Source organism: Diabrotica virgifera, chromosome 3 (genome assembly GCF_917563875.1).
Source record: "Diabrotica virgifera virgifera chromosome 3, PGI_DIABVI_V3a".
NCBI classification, from domain to species: Eukaryota; Metazoa; Arthropoda; class Insecta; order Coleoptera; family Chrysomelidae; genus Diabrotica; species Diabrotica virgifera.
In genome coordinates, this window is record NC_065445.1 from 273,964,637 (window position 1) to 273,980,813 (window position 16,177).

Sequence of the window (16,177 nt, forward strand, 5' to 3'; positions counted from 1 at the left end):
TTGTTTTCCTGTAAGACAAAAATTTGAAGATATAGCTGTTCAAATTTTGCATACACTCATGATTAGTGACTCGTTCAGCCCTTTCGCCCTTTTAACTACAGCCTTTTCAAAAATAAGCACTTTGAACCGATGAAACTTCAGATAATATAAACAATACATAAGTAAAGTAACTTGTGGTGAAGCGGTAATGATTAATTTCATTTGTGATGCCAATTAGGAATTGGTTTTCATGATTTTTTTACCAAAAGAAGGGACCAAAATTATTTTTAGCTTACTTACTTTAATGTTAAAAAAATATAGCTTCTTTTAAACACTACAAAAAAGTTGTAATAAGTTTTTCCTGATAAGTGCTTGATTTTTTGGTTATTTTACGTTGACATATTTGATTTGTAATTTGACGAATAAGAACCTACTTTTCATCAGCTACAACTCTGCTTCTACTGGGTCTGCAGACTTCATATATAGGTATTTACACCATTTTTTTCACTTTTTTATAAGCTATATTTTTTTTGATAAAATACTTACTTTGTGAGTTATTTGCGAAAATCCGTCTAAAAACTATTTTTTGTTTAAAAATGAACATTTTACTCGCAAATAACTTGAAAACTATTGAAAAGTATTGACAGATAAAAATCTTTATAGAGAAAAAGTTATTTAAAATTAGTCATTTTATCCAATTCCGTACTTTTTTGAATGTATGTTTTTTCACCCCCGAGAAGGGTGAAACTCACATTCTAAAGTTCACAGTTTTCTGGTTTATTTCAAGCACCTACCTACCTTCAAAAATAAATAAAAAACATGATCCAAAATGCCTTAAGGGGCGCCAAAATCCTTTTTTGCACACAGGCGCCAGTACCCCTTACGGGGGCCCTGCCTAGGTATGTTCTTTGTTTCTAGAGATTTCAAGGACATTCAAAAAGAAAATGTTCACAAAACATAAGACTACTAGACGATTCCGATGTATACTAACATTTGTAACTCGTCCTCCCTACAGGGTGGCACAAACTTAACATAAGAAAAACATTTCTTTTCTTCCACCCGGCATGTACAAAAAAAAGTTTGAGTAAACCTCTGTACAACTGTGTAAATACTAAAGAAAAATCTAAAATAATAAAAAAAATTAGCGGTAGGTATCCGTTAATCTGTTCACGAAAAAATCAACTATGAAAATGAGCATAATATTCCATATCCCAAACTTTTGACGAGCAGTTTATTTAGGTAATATAGAAAAGCTGGTGAAAAAAGACAATCTTAAAAAAACAAATCTTCTATGACCAATAGGAACCAAGATGGCAATTTGTTCTTAAAATCATATTCCCATTGTTTATTAACATTAAAACGGACTTCAAATGGCAGAAAATATACAGGGTGTTCTATTTGAAATAATAAAGATTATTAGATTTCGTTGATATTTTTGCGAACTTTCTTTCAACAGTATGCAATGATATTGTAGTTAATCAAATTCCTATTTTTAAATTTGAGAAATCTGCGAATGTAAGCAATTATTATGTTGACATTAAGGAGATAGTTGATAAGATTCTGAGTAGCCCGTGGAAACTTACCAAGGGACCAGACGAAGTTCCATTGTATTTAAAAAAAATGTGTATACACTTTGGCACAACCAATACACTATTTATTTAACCTATCACTAACATCAGAGATATTTTCCGATTTCTGGAAATCTAGTTTTCTAAAACCAATTTTCATGTCTGGTCAGAAAGATAAAGCTTAAAATTACCGTGCAGTTTGTATACAGTCAGAGTTAAGAAAACTATTAAATTTACTTTTAAATAGAATGAATGAAATATTAAATAGAATAGAATGTTCCATACAAAAGAACTTACTCTTACCGATATGATGACTGATACTACATCCTTCACAATAACGGCCGATCATAAGCTAGTAACAGCAAAGCCGCAGGTTAGTATGACACACTCAGCAGTGTGTCACAAGTTAAAAGATAATAATTATAGGCACAATTGTAGCGTTAATATTAATAATACGTTATTTTTAGAAGATTGGAACACGCTATCAACCTCACGATCGCCTTCTTTTTCTTCAGTCCCTTCAAGACAACTGTTGGCAAAAATTTGACAAATACAGAAAGAGATCCAGAACTCACAATCGGCATAGGCACGTGGAACATACACACTCAACGAGAAAGAGGACAAGTTATGTGAGGAAATGAACAACAATCATTCAGAAGTATTTTGCCTCTGCGAAATAAAGAAAAAGGGTGATGGAGAGGTTTTGATTGTAAAAACATAATAATTGGTGAACAACATGGTTTTAGCCAAGGTAAATCCACAGTTACAAATCTCGTGTAATATACAAATTTTATCATTAACACGTTGGAGTCTGGTTCTCAGGTCGATTCAATCTATGCTGATTTTTCAAAAGCTTTCGATGGAGTCAATCCTGAGATCTTGATTGCCAAACTTTGTGGCTATGGCATTAGCGATAACATCTCAAATTGGATTAAACATTATTTGTCTAATCGTTCTGAAATGGTTAAATATGGTAGTTTTTTGTCAAAACCAATTCATATAACATCAGGTGTTCCACAAGGTTCTCATTTGGGTCCACTGCTTTTTAATATATTTGTTACCGATTTACAGTGATTAACTCCGACCAATTTCTCTTATTCGCTGATAACATAAAAATCTTTAGATCTATTGCTTGCCTCTCTGATTGTGAATGTTTGCAGTTGTCCTTAAATAATTTTTCGCGTTGGTTTTAAACTTAAATGTTTTAAACTTAAATCTAAAAAAAATGTTTTAAAATCACGTTTAGTAAAACGCAGGCTTCTTTTAATAATAATTACACACTTAATGGTACTGTTCTGCAAGAGATACATCAGGTACGGGATTTGGGTATAACACTGGATAAAAAACTGAACTTTAATGATCATATTAATGACATAACTTCACGTGCCCTTAAAATGTTAGGATTTATCCAGAGAAATTCAAAGGACTCTTCAGTTTTTACGTTTAAAATATTATAGGTACTGTTCGCTAGTGCGATCAATTATAGAATACTGCTGTATTATATGGTGTCCTTTTTATACCCAGAAAACTCAATTAGAAAAAGTTCAAAGCATATTTTTAAGGATATGTGGTTATAAGATGGGTTTAAGAGGTGGAGATTATAATTACAGTTATACCTCGTCTAATTTACTTACCGTTGCACGTTATCCGCGCCATAGCCTGTGACACGATACCAACACGAAATATCTAGGCGGTAGGTGTGTTCCCCTTTAGAATCATTTTAATTCTAAAAAAGAACACACCCACCGCCTAAATATTTCGTGTTGGTATCGTATCACAGGCTATGGCGTGGATGACGTGCAACGGTAAGTAAATTGGACGAGGTATATATTCTTAATAAACTTAAAATGAATAAATTAGAGACAAGAAGAGCTGAATTCGAATTATATTTTTTACATAAGCTTCTAAATGGATTTATTAATTGCCCTGAAATTTTGGGTTCAATCTCATTTAATATACCTATGCGAAGAACCCGTAATTCTGACCTGTTTTTTTGTAGATTTCCATTCTACTAATTATCGACTTAATAAAGTTATTTCTAGGATGTTACGTACGGCAAACAATTACCAGACAGATTTAGAATTATTTAATACTTCAACTGCATCATTTAAAAAACATGTTAAAAAACTGATTTAGTTAGCTTATGTATCTTACTGTATTTTATACATATTGTACAAAAACTGAAAAAGGGTTTAGCCCGTAAACAAATAAATAAATATCTGCCGCATTATGAGACCCCTACCAATACACCAAAATCTATAAAAATCGTGCAAGCCGCTTCCGAGATAATTGAGGCGTTCTATACTTAAAATTCGCTCTGTATAAACAAAAAACTGTTTGTGGAAAGAGCAATATTGATTAAAAACCAACATGCATATAATTGAACAATACTTGATATTTTTTGTTTAAATGCCAAAATTCAAATGTCGAGCACTTATTATTGTGCGGACACGTATGTTTGATAAATAAACCGTATTTAAGCCATATGGTAATAGAGACGGATAATATGGAATATATTGGCCATATTCTAAACATCGCAGGATGTGTTATTATAGTTTGCAAACCTGCTGTTGCTTAATGAGTTTTGACCTCGTGCTTTGCATTGGAATCGTATAACAAGAATCAGAATCTCCGAAATATGACGTATACTGATAGTAAAAAAAATGCAGCACCTAGAAGTACAAATATTTTTTTAAATAAATATTTATGAAACTACACATTATGTTATACTTAATTTTCTATCCGTATGGGATCAGTACTTACCAGATGGACCACAGACATTCGAATACAATTAGCGTCTCTTCGTAAAGACAATGAAGTCGACTTTCCTTTAATGCTCTAATTCTAAGGTTTTACCTAGCATACAATGCTTGTCCTTTTGGGTTTTACTAGTAGTATGAGATCCGAATAGGAGGTCAAAATGTACCCATCTGCTTGAGGGATGAAACATTTTTTTTATTTAATTTCATACATAGACACATATTTCTAGCATGGGTTGCCTATCAAAATCGTGCCATAGCTATCCTTAAGGGGGGCCGAAGGGGTTTAAACACATTTTTAATGTTGTTCTGAAGCTATTTCCTTGTGGCATTTTTTATAATCAAGTATTTTCTATGGGAAATAAGCCACAATTTTACTAAAAAATGAATTTATTAACGTTTCGAAGCCCAAATCGGACAAAATACTATTAAAATAAACAAAAATGTTGTTGCTAAGTAAACAATGTTTGCTAATAATTTATTTAATCTGACTCATTTATATTGGCAATTCAGACGTATATTATACATTTTAAAGTAGAAGACTTTAAAATGATATCGCCAATATTTATGAGTGCGCTCCTGGGACGACTTTACTAAAAGATAGTTCATTCGATTACATGAAATCAATCCCAACTCAAGAATATCCGTCGCAAAAAATTCATAGCATGTGATCTGTCTTTAAAAAGACAACCAAATGCAACGATGACAGTAAAATTCTCGCGTTAGATATTCTTGAGTTGGGATTGATTTCATGTAGATAAGGACACACAATTAAACTTGATAAAAATAATAAACTTAAAGATAAAACCCATAACTAAATTAAAATTCATGGTGACGTTTCAATTATTACTTTAATCATCGTCAGAATAATAAGTATCTTGAGCGGATGCTTTAAAATAATTTTAAAGGAACAAACAATAATTAATGAAAACGTAAAAATGACATTGACAATCATTGGGTTAAGTCAATAATTTCAAACACGCCATGTCTTGTTGCGTGTTTAAGGGTGGCTTCAAAAGAAATATGGATAATGCCTCCTTGATGCTGAGTTCCGTTGGAGAACTTGCATGACCAATGATTGAGAAGTCCTTACGACTAATAGGGTGGTCAGAATCAGTCATATGTTGGAATACCGCTGAATTTGGAATTGTTCTTGATCGTCTTCCTAAGTGAGGAGTGATACCTAAGTGTTCGCAACATCTGACATTAAAGTGACGTCGAGTCTTCCCGACGTACGTAGCTGCACAGCTACTACATTTGAATTGGTATATAATGTTAGATGCGAGATCACTAGGAATCATGTCTTTCACATGGAAACGAGATCCTATTCTTTCCAAAGTCGTGAAAGCAAATCTTAATTCTATAGAGGGAAATGCTTTTTTAATTGTTCTACGGATGTTGCGTCAGATTTGTAAGCTGTGGTAACCAGTATATGGAAGTTTGATATAGATCTTTTCTTTGATTTCTTCTACTTTGCTGTTTGGTTGGAATTTGTTATTGAAAAAACGTCTGATGTATATATAAAAATATGTATAAAATGTATACATCAGACGTTTTTTCAATAACAAATTCCAACCAAAAAGCAAAGTAGAAGAAATCAAAGAAAAGATCTATATCAAACTTCCATATACTGGTTACCACAGCTTACAAATCCGACGCAACATCCGTAGAACAATTAAAAAAGCATTTCCCTCTATAGAATTAAGATTTGCTTTCACGACTTTGGAAAGAATAGGATCTCGTTTCCATGTGAAAGACATGATTCCTAGTGATCTCGCATGTAACATTATATACCAATTCAAATGTAGTAGCTGTGCAGCTACGTACGTCGGGAAGACTCGACGTCACTTTAATGTCAGATGTTGCGAACACTTAGGTGTCACTCCTCACTTGGGAAGACGATCAAGAACAATTCCAAATTCAGCGGTATTCAAACATATGACTGATTCTGACCACCCTATTAGTCGTAAGAACTTCTCAATCATTGGTCATGCAAGTTCTCCAACGGAACTCAGCATCAAGGAGGCATTATCCATATTTCTTTTGAAGCCACCCTTAAACACGCAACAAGACATGGCGTGTTTGAAATTATTGACTCAACCCAATGATTGTCAATGTCATTTTTACATTTTCATTAATTATTGTTTGTTCTTTTAAAATTATTTTAAAGCATCCGCTCAAGAAACTTATTATTCTGACGATGATTAAAGTAATAATTGAAACGTCACCATGAATTTTAATTTAGTTATGGGTTTTATCTTTAAGTTTATTATTTTTATCAAGTTTAATGGTGTGTCCTTATCTACATAAAAGATAGTTCATTCGATTACATGAAATCAATCCCAACTCAAGAATATCTAACGCGAGAATTTTACTGTCATCGTTGAATTTGGTCGTCTTTTTAAAGACAGATCACATGCTCTGAATTTTTTGCGACGGATATTCTTGAGTTGGGATTGATTTCATGTAATCAAATGAACTATCTTTTAGTAAAGTCGTCCCAGGAACGTAACTCATAAATATTGGCCATATCATTTTAAAGTCTTCTACTTTAAAATGTATAATATACGTCTGAATTGCCAATATAAATGAGTCAGATTAAATAAATTATTAGAAGAATTTTTTGACTTAGCAACAACATTTTTGTTTATTTTAATAGTATTTTGTATTTTGACAACGAAACCCGATTTGGGCTTTGAAACGTTAATAAATTCATTTTTTAGTAACATTTTTAATATTTTAAACACATTTTTTTTAAAGTATGGTAGAATTATTTTATTTTTAAATTAAATAGGCATATTCAGTACAATTTATAAATTACTCAAGAAAAAAATCAAGGAAAAATAAGCCAACGGTGGCAAATTTTTAAAAGACACCTCAAAATATAATAAATTTTGCGGTCGACATCAGAACTCATCATTGAATCATAGTAAACAAAAAATTCAAAAAGATTTTATTAGCTTATGAGTTTCTCGAGGTAACGCTGTCAAGTCTATTTAGTTTTATCTAATTTTGCCTTTTTGATATCACTCAGAAATCTAAACAAAGAGTATTTTTTTGGAAAAAAGGGTGAAAATCAACATATTTGTTATTATTAAACAAAAACTAAGCATAAATCAAAAAATCTTGACAGCATTACCTCAAGGAATGTCTAAAGAAAATATATACAAAATTCCAGGTGAGTTGGTCAAGTAGTTTTTGAGTTACAATGTCTACAGCCTGAAAAAAACAGTTTTGAAAAAAACGCGCTTACTTTTATTTGCAATTTTTTTTGTCTGTCAAATGGTAAAGTGTTGCACACCGAAATATGTTTTTAAATCGCGGAGTAATTTACAAAAGAAAATAAGGACAGCTGTTGACCGTTTCTCACTACGCTCAAGCGCGTTGGCATGAACTTGCTATAAAACGAGTCGAAGGTAGGGAGGTTGAGAAATAGTGTGAAATAGTCCTAGCTTCGCCTCGATTTGCAGCAGGTTCGCGCCAGCACGCTTGAATGTAGTGAACAACTTTTGTAAATTACTCCGCGATTCAAAAATATATTACGGCGTGCATTATTTTACGATTTGAAAGACAAAAAAGAAATTGAAAATAAAAGTTGACAATACTTTAAACGCGTTTTCCTCAAAACTCCTTTTTTCAAAGGCTGTAGACATTGTAACTCAAAAACTACTTGAGCGACCCACCTGGAATTTTGTATATATTTTCTTTAGATATTCCTTGAGGTAAAGCTATAGAAGATATTTTTTGTTGTATACCTATTTTTTGTTTAACAATAATAAATATGTTAATTTTCACCCTTTTTACAAAAAAAAATTCGTTGTTTTTGACTTCCGAGTGGTATCAAAAAGTCAAAATCAGATAAAACTAAAAAACTTGACAGGGTTACCTCGAGAAACTCATAAGCTAATAAAATATTTTTTCAGATTTTTGCTTACCACGATTCAATGATGAGTTCTGATATCCACCGCAAAATTCATTATATTTTGAGGTGTCTTAAAAATTTGCCACCGTTGACTTATTTTTCAGTGTTTTTCCTCGAGTAATCTACGAATTGTACTGAATATGCCTATTTAATTTAAAAATAAAATAATTCTACCATACTTTAAAAAAAATGTGTTTGGAATATTGATTTCAACCCCTTCAGCCCCCTTTTAAGGATAGCTATGGCACGATTTTGATAGGCAACCCATGCTAGAAATATTTGTCTATGTATGAAATTTAATAAAAAAATGTTTCATTCCATGTTTCATTTATGCCTTTTAATGTTTGTGGTTTTTGATGTAATATCAGTAGCCGGATCAAAACTCTAAAATTTTAACACCATCCAGGAAAGAAATAAAACACTTGGATAAAATTATAATATAATATATTTACAACAGAAGTAATGGATTGCAATACATGGCAGTAAAAACAGGTTAAAATGATAAAATATTCTACAACTAATTCAAGAAACAAGAAATATCAATGGTCTGCATATCTAAAGAACCAGTCACATCTACCGTATAAATAAAATATAAATTTTTAATTTGCATAACCAACAGATCCAGATCAAATAAAAAACAAAAGCAAAATAATTACTTCATATTTACAATCGGCATATTTATCGTTTTAACGTTGGGTGAAATGTATATATTATGGTGAAATAATGTTTTTATTGGGTTATTTAAGTGAAATTTTAAGGTAGGTCTGATCCAGCAGATCCATTTTACACGTCTAAATTCACTTTTCTTTAATGTTAATTTTTGTCAATCTCTGATTTTTACTAAAATGGTTTTCCAACTGAGTTTTGTAAGATGATCCTTTTGTAAAATTATAAATGAATGTATAAAATATATGACAAGTAATACACCATTTGGACAGTTGTTTGTGTTTGGCAGCCATTGATAGGAGACGACTACCGCGCGTTTTGAGAAGAAACTGGAAAGAAGTGAATTTCTTGTGCTCGTTAAGCATTATTTTTTGCGGAGAAAAACCATCACTCAAACCAAGGCTAACCCTGATAAATATTATGGGACCTCTACACCATTCATTTCCATGGTAAATAAGTGGTTTACTGAATTTCGATGTAGCTGTACAACCATGGAAGAGGCCGAACGTTCTGGATGCCCAGTTGAAGTCTCTACATCCGAAATAATTGAAAAAATTCATATGGCTTTAGCCGATAGGAGATTGAAAGTGAGAGAGATTGTAGAAGCCATAGGCATCTCACACAGCTCAGTGGTTTCAATTTTGAATGATCACTTGAGTTTGAGAAACTTTTTGCAAGATGGGTGCTGCGTTTGCTCACAATCGAGCACAAATGCAACCGTGTGACAATTTCGCAGGAATGTTTGTCGTTGTTCAGTCGCATAAGGAAGAGTTTTTGCGCCGTCTTGTAATCATGGACGAAATGTGGTTTCTCGGAGTAAATCGGCGCCAAAGAAGGCAAAGGTGGGTTTGTCAGTCAATAAAATTATGGCGACTGTTTTTGAGATGCACGCGTTATAATCTACATTGACTACCATCAGAAAGGAAAAACAATCAATAATTGCGAATATTATAAGAACTTATCGGGTCAACTTATTGAAGAATTGAAAAAAACGACCGAATTTGGCCAATAAAAAAGTTCCTTTCCACTAGTATAATACAAGGGTGCACACATGTGCGGTTTCCATGGCAAAAATCTATAGATTAGGCTACGAATTACTTCCTCATCGGCCCTATTCTCCAGATTTAGCCCCTAGGCACTATTTCTTGTTCCCAAACCTGAAGAAATGGGCCGGCAGAAAGAGATTTGACTTTAACAATGAAATCATGAAAAACAAATGCCTATTATGACCTCGACAAATCAAGTTTTGCAGAAGGGACAAAAAATTGGAGAAACGTTGAACTAAGTGTATCGAACTAAAAGGAGACGTTGAAAGAGTTTTATTCAAAAAGTCGCGGACTTATTGACTCGCCCTCTTATTTATGGCTGATTTTCTATTAAATTGAATATATTTTAGACATCAAGTACAGTAGGAATCACGAATTGTTACGCTTGTCTCTTTAACACCACATGGGGCATAACACATACTTTTCTTCTTGCATCACTGTCTTCCATGAGTTAAAAAGAATGAAAAATGCTTACTGTATGTTTTGAATCAAAGAAATAAGTTGTTTTTGTGAATTGTGTGGACTTATTAAATCAAAAAACGAGTTATCTGTACAAAATGCAGTGGGAGACCAACTCAACAGTTGATAACATTGCACATCCCTGTTGCTTATTAAACTAGCAGATTACTATTCTTCTTCTTCACTTTAAAATCTTCGTTACCTTTTTAAATTCTCTCTGAATTTTTTCCAGAAGATAAATACGCCGATTGTTGCACTACTGTGACTGATTTTGAACGTGTTTTATTGGAAATTTCAAAGAAATGAGATCAAGAAACTTAACATGAAGACTAGGTTAACCAAATCAGTACAAATAATAATAAAAATTCGTCCCCTAACCACTCGTATTTACAAAATATATTAAATAAATTTGATATTATTATATTTACTAGATATTATAAAAGAAAAACGGGTGTGTGCAGGAAAATCTACAATTTTTTAAAGAAACTTTTTTTTGAGTGATGAATTTGACCGTTACTTGATGGAAGTTCATTTTATCCAACAATCAAACACTAAAAACTTTCTACACTTCCAAAAAAGTGTTTTCTACACTTCCACAAAATTTATTACAATTTATTTTCACTACAGCTGTTTCGGCAAAGGGCATTTCTCAAGTGATGTATTTTTACTATGCGTCTACACTTTATAGTCTTTAACTGAATAAATTTAGGAGGGGAGAATTACACAGTGTTGTATGTGTATACAAACTCACATGTAGTGATTGTCCGAAAACTTATATCGGTCAAACTGATAGAACCTTTAACAAATAGTTTACACCTTTAGATTAGTTTAGAACCTTTATCAAAACACAAAAGGGCTCTCAATAATAGAAACATCGATTCTACGTACGCACTTTACCTTCTGGATCATTCTCCATATTCAAAATAAAGGCCTTAAGCTATCTTTATTAGAATACAAAGTCACAATGATTTAAAATAATCAAGTAAAAACCTATATATACATAACATATTAGAACATACCTAAAATACACAAAAATGATACATTTCACACACAAATATAATATCACAAAAAATTGTAACGTGATAGTATGAAAAAATAGAGGATACGGCAACGGTGTTACATGTGACGGTCAGACCGAGTTGGATCCAATGCCAATATCTACACAGACATATTAGGGTGCTTTAATATCCAAGATGTCCGAAAATCTTGATCATTATGCCCCATATCTAGACCATGTCATCAATCAGGGAGAACCAAATCACGATGATGAAATTAAATTAAAAGAAGAACACAACTAGCATGGGCCGCTTTGGGAAACTTGCATATATCTTGAAAAACACCTCCGTTCCTATCAACTTAAAGAAAAAGGTGTATGACACGTGCATACCACTAGTTTTTACCTACGGCTTGGAGACTGTAGCCCTTAGCAGAAAATCTGCTAAAAACTAGAAACAACGGAAGGAGCATAATTTGAGAGACAAGATTAGAAACACCGAGATAACGAAGATCAGAGATATCGTGGAAGAATGATAACAGGAATAAATCGTCATCAAATATGATAATAGATCGGTGGAAAAGTGTTGTAAGAATTACCTATCAAATGCATAAAACTTATAACGTTTATATTCAATGCCATATTAAACTTAGGTTACTTTCCTGATCAATGGAAAGTGTCTCAGATAATAACCATCCTAAAACCGGGAAAACCTCAAGAAGAAACTACATCGTACAGGCCAATAAGCTCGAACCCTGGATCAAAAATCTAATTCCAGACCACCAGTTTGGATTTCGATCCCATCACTCAACAATCCAACAAGTTCACAGAGTGGTAAAACATATAAATGCTGATTTTGAGGCCAAAAGATACTGTTCAGCGGCATTTCTTGACGTTAGGCAGGCATTTGACAAGGTATGGCATGAATGCCTCCTATACAAGCTAAAAAGGACATTACCGCACAGCTTTTACATTCTTCTCGAGTCATATTTGTCAGGTAGGTGTTACTTTATTAAATACCAAGATGCAATTTCCAAACTCTATTCTATCAAAGCTGGCGTACCACAGGGTAGCGTGCTGGGACCTACCTTGTATCTCTTGTTTACCGCAGATATACCACCAACTCTTCAGGAACCACTAGAGGAGAGACCACCTACAGAAGAAATTATGCTAGGAACATTTGCCGACGATACTGCAATCCTAGCCTCACACACAGACCCTATTTATGCCTCGCATCTCCTTCAAGCGTATCTAGACAGAGTACAAGTTTGGTTTTTGGAATGGAAAATTAAAGTCAATGAAGGAAAATCTATTCATGTTACATTTACAACACGAAGAGGAACTTGTCCTCCTCTAACTTTAAACAATCACCAATTACCATCAGCCAACGAGGTAAAATATCTTGGTATTCATTTGGACAGAAGTCTCACATGGAGGAAACATATCTGGACCAAGAGAAAGCAACTAGGTCTCCAATTCAGAAATATGTATTGGTTAATGGGCCGTTCATCAAGACTATCTCTGGATAATAAATTGCTGCTTAATAAGGCAATACTTATGCCAATCTGGACATATGGGTTGGAACTATGGGGAACAGCCAGTCACTCCAACATCGAAATCATCCAACGCTTCCAATAAAAAACCCTCAGAACCATCACTAATGCACCTTGGTACATCAACAACAGAATTATTCATCGAGACCTTAAAACTGATATGGTACAAGAAGTCATCACAAAACGTAGCGCTGCATACATTGCCAAGTTGGAGGATCATGAAAACCAGTTTGCACTTAACCTCCTAGACAATTCCCAAGAACAGCGTAGGTTAAAGAGGTTCAAACCATTGGACTTACCATTTAGAGTAAACTTTTAAACTAATTAGTTAGTAGTTATGAAATGTAATTATTTTGTACACAACTTTATAAATATTGTACTTTGATTTTGCCAGTGGGTAAAATCTTTCTTGTCCTTAGTCAATGTAATTACTTTTGTTTATTGTTGACACTCAACAGATTGCAAAATACTTTTAAATAAAAAAAAAAAAAAAAAAAAAAAAAAAAAGATATGATAATAACAGGTGAACTCAGAGAATCCTAGAATGGGGACCAAGGAGGATGAAAAAAAGCAAGGGAAGACCTCAAAAGAGATGGGTAAATGACATAAGAGCAGTGGCAGGCAGACAGTTGATTAGATTGGCGCAAGATAGAGAAAGATGAAAGCAATTTTTACATTCAGAAATGGATGGAAAATGGTTCCAAAAGAAGAAGAGATTATAATATATGGAAATTAATAAATTAAAAAAAAACAGATTGTCAATGACCAACATGAGATGAACAACTCTCTCCTCAACTACTACCCTCAACTTATTCAGTTAAAGACCATAAAGTGTAGACGCGTAGTAAAAATACATTACTTCATAATGGCACTATACCGAAATAGCTGTAGCAAAATAAATTGTAGTAAATTTTGTAGAAGTTTGATAAAATAAGTAGTATTAAAAAATCTTTTAAAAACTTGCAGCATTTCCAAGGTTGTGTTAGGTATAAAAATATGATTACCAAGAGTATTTAAAAATTATATACGCAGAAAAAAAAAACAATTTTTAGAAATTCTAGCGAGTATATTGACTAGTTTAACCAAATGGATGAATACGCGAATTTCTGATTATGGACCACACCCCTGTACATAATTTTTACCTACTCTTTTAGTCAAATTGTCGTGTTTTACTTTCCAAGACAGGTCATTAGCTACACCACTAAATTATACTCCAAATTAAACGAGTTTTCTTATACGTCAGACAAAATGGCCATAGCTTTGGTTACTCAATTGTTTATATCAATTAGGTTTGTCCTTGCAAGGGTTTAAAGATTGGTAAAAGTGCAGATAACAACTATACTTTGTATCATCAAGATATATAAAGACATAAAGCTTTTGGTAGTCAAGATGTAATAAAACACACCTCTGCTATTGACCCATGGAAAACATACTACACCACTTTCCCAACGCAATAATTCTTCTAGAAATACGAGGTTGATTTGACACTAATTTTGTTACCTCGCAAAAAGAAATCTAAAGAACAATAAAAGAAGTAAAGCTACAATATCTCGGATATATAGGGCGTGGAGATGAATGTTTCACTCTACATCCAAGGCCAAAATGAGACAGAAGTAGTGTGGAAAGAAGGCAATTATTTTGGCTGAGGAATCTAACTAAGGGAATGGTATGGTTCCAGAATGAAAGCTCTTTAGAACAGCTGTTTAGAAAGTTAGAGTGGCAATCGTGATTGCCAACTCCCGTAACGATATCACGGAAGAGATAAGAGAGAATTTAAGCAGAAAATAGGTGTATGTATAGCATCCACTACACTATTCAATCTCAGATTTAAAACAAAGATTAAAAATCAGGATATATAACACAGTGATCAGACCGGTGCTCATCTATGGGTGTGAGACGTGGATGCTGACAAAAGCAATGAAAGGAATATATGGACTCTATCACTATCCAAATACTAACCAATACCCAATGAGAACAAATAGCGAGGGCAAACAAATGTATAGGGCTAGCGACGTAGTCCAAGCGTCTAACCCTAACAACACAAAACTTTCCAGGGATGTACTATCAAAGTTCTATTAATGTTTGAATGCCCTGGACATTCAAGGAACATTCGGTGAACATCTGATTAAATTATTGGTGGAATGTTACCACAAGACATTCTATGAACATCATACCAATGTCCTATATTTTTAGTGAGGCCATCTACTATTCAATTTGCGTTCATTTTCAAATTTGCCGCGCGTGTTCTATGTTAGTAGGGTCGCGTGCCGCGTGGTCATCACATTTTCACATTTCATGATAACCTAAAAATTTATGATTGGATGTAAAATGGAAATTAGAATTAGTGGCTTTTTTTGCTGTTCTGTGTGTTAGTTTTACTCTGGCTGGATCTCTTTTGTTTAAACAATTATGTAAGTATGTATTATAAAATCCGTTTTCAATTTTCTTGATTCTTTATGAAACGAATTATTTATGCATATTATAAGCTGTAAATAGTACCTATTTCTTTTGATTTTTAATTGTAAAGAATAGAAAAATTACCATTCATTTTAATTTTTTTAGAATCAGCTGAAAGTGTTCTACAAAAAAAAACAGGAAGGAAACGTAGCCTTCTGGCTATGAAAGGCAAAAGAAAGATATATGTAAAAAGTGTATTGGCTAGTTGGAAGAAACTCCACAGTGTCGATGCATAATAAGTTATTACTTTATAAACAAATATTAAGACCTGTATGGAATTATGGATGCCCACTATGGGGGTGTACTTACTAGACCAAGTAATATAAAAATTATACAAAGATTCCAGAACAAAATACTGAGAAATATTGTAGATGTTTCTTGGTATTTGACAAAGAGTGATCTCCATAAGGACCTAGAAATGGAACCTGGATATAATCATCAAGAAGATGGCAGGAAGTCACGAGCAACAACTTCATAAGTACGAGAATATTGAGGAAATCCAGCTCCTCGATACTACTGGGCAAACTAGAAGATTGAAGAGGACAAAGCCGTTTGAACTAGTTTGAGTGATAGGTGATAGTGAAAAGCAGAGCATAGTGCTTGTGTGCCTGTGTATGTTAAAATAGTGCACGATCTTGTTAGATTAGATAAGAGACGCTATGGATTAAACTCTTCATTTTAAGGAACAGTAGTAATTTAGGTTAAATTAAAATTACTCATTGTTCAGTTATGACCAGATTGTAATTGTAATGTACAATTCAATACAATGAATCA